The sequence below is a fragment of the Nannospalax galili genome, unplaced genomic scaffold (assembly GCF_000622305.1).
Source record: "Nannospalax galili isolate Female #2095 unplaced genomic scaffold, S.galili_v1.0 scaffold2398, whole genome shotgun sequence".
In the NCBI taxonomy this organism is placed as follows: Eukaryota; Metazoa; Chordata; class Mammalia; order Rodentia; family Spalacidae; genus Nannospalax; species Nannospalax galili.
Window position 1 is genome coordinate 15,541 of NW_008340647.1, and position 2,085 is coordinate 17,625.

Genomic DNA, 2,085 nt, shown 5'->3' on the forward strand with positions numbered 1-2,085 from the left:
TATGGGCAAGATCTTTAACAAGATTGTATAAGAAAATTTCCCAAAATTAAAGATAGACATGCCCATACAATTACAAGAAGCACATAGAACACTAAATAGACAGGCCCCAAGAAGAAACACTCCACGGCACATCATAGTAAAAATACTAAATGTATGGAAAACAATATGAAAAGCTCCAAATGAAAAATAACATGTCACATATAAAGGAAAACCCATCAGGATTACAGCTGACTTTTCAGTGCCAACTATGAAAGCCAGAAGACCTTGGACCAAAGTATTCCCAGTTCTAAATGACCACAGATGCCAACCCAGATTACTTTAGCCAGCCAAAATGTCTATTATAGTCAAAGGGGAAAGAAAAATCTTCCATGACATAAATAGGCTGAAAGAACACATGTCCACAAAACCAGCCCTTCAGAGAGTTCTTAAAGCAATACAAAGAGCTGAAGAAAGGAATGAATGTACCCAAGGGCTTATGGAAAGAAATTCCATGAAGGTATAACTGTGGATATGCACAGCTATGCCAGGAGTGTGAACAGAAATAAAAATGATAGGATTCAATACACATTTTTCATTAATATCTTTAAATATCGATGAACTGAACTCCCTAGTAAAAAGACACAGACTAATTGAATAAATTAAGAAACAAAACCTGTCTTTCTGTTGTCTGTAAAATTCTCATCTCACTTTCAAGTACAGGTACTACCTTAAGGTGAAAGGATGGAAAGTATATACGAAGTGAATGGTACTAAGAAAGAAAAGAGGAGTTGTAGTTCTAATATTTGATATAATAGACTTTAAACTAAACTTTAAAACTAATCAGAAGAGATAAAGAGGGCCACTTCATTCTGATCCAAGGAACAATAAACCAAGAAAATATTACAATCATGAACATATATTCAACAAACTGATTCACCCAACTTCATAAAAAGAGTGCTACAGGACTTTAAGAACCAGATTAATCCCGACTCATTAATAGTACAGGACCTCAACACCCCATTGTGTCCATTAGATAGGTCAACAGGACAAAGAATTAACAGAGAGAAATCTGAATTAAACAGTACCATATATCAAATGGACTTAATAGACATCTACTGAATATTCCACCCAAGCACCAAAGAATATACTTTCTATTCAGCACCCCATGGAAACTTTTTCCAAAATCGAACATATGCTAGGGCACAAAACAAACCTCAACAAATACAAAAACACTGAAATAATTCCATTCCTTCTATCAGACCACAATGCAACAAAGATTAAAATTAACACTGGAAGAAACCCTAGAAACCCCATGAAGACTTGGAGATTAAACAACACACTCCTGAATGATGAATGAATGGATCAAAGGAGAAATTAAGAATGAGATAAAAGCATTCCTGGAACTAAGTGAAAAGGATGATAAAACACAACAAAACCTCTCTGGCACGTTGAAAACAGTCCATAGAGGGAGGTTTATAGCTCTATAAGCCTACATTAAAAAAAATCAAAAAGAACACAAATAAATGACTTAACATTGCAACTCAAGAGACTTGGAAAGGAACAGCAAATGAATCCCAAAGCCAGCAGTCAAGAATAAATAACAAAAAGCATAGCAGAAATTAATGACATAAAACAAAGAAAACAATACAAAGAATCAATTAATCCAAGAGCTGCTTCTTTGAAAAGGAAAAGAAAATTGATAGACCTCTACCCCAGCTAACCAAAAGAAAGAAAGAACACCTCAAATCAACACAATCATAGATGAAAGCTGAAACATCACAACACACCACAAACATCCAGAACATTATCAGGGAATACTTTAAAAACGTGTATCCTACTGAATTTGAAAACCTGAAAGAAATGGACGGGGATCTAAAAGTATGGGAATCACGAAAACTAAACCAAGAAAAGATCAACAGCTTAAATAGACCCATAACACATAAGGAAATTGAAACAGTAATATAAAACCTCCCAACTAAAAAAAGCCCTGGACCAGATGGATTTACACCAGAATTTGACCAGATATTTAAAGAAGATCTACATCCAATACTACTTAATTTATTCAAAAAGATAGAAATGGAGGGAGAACTTCCAAATTCCTTCTAC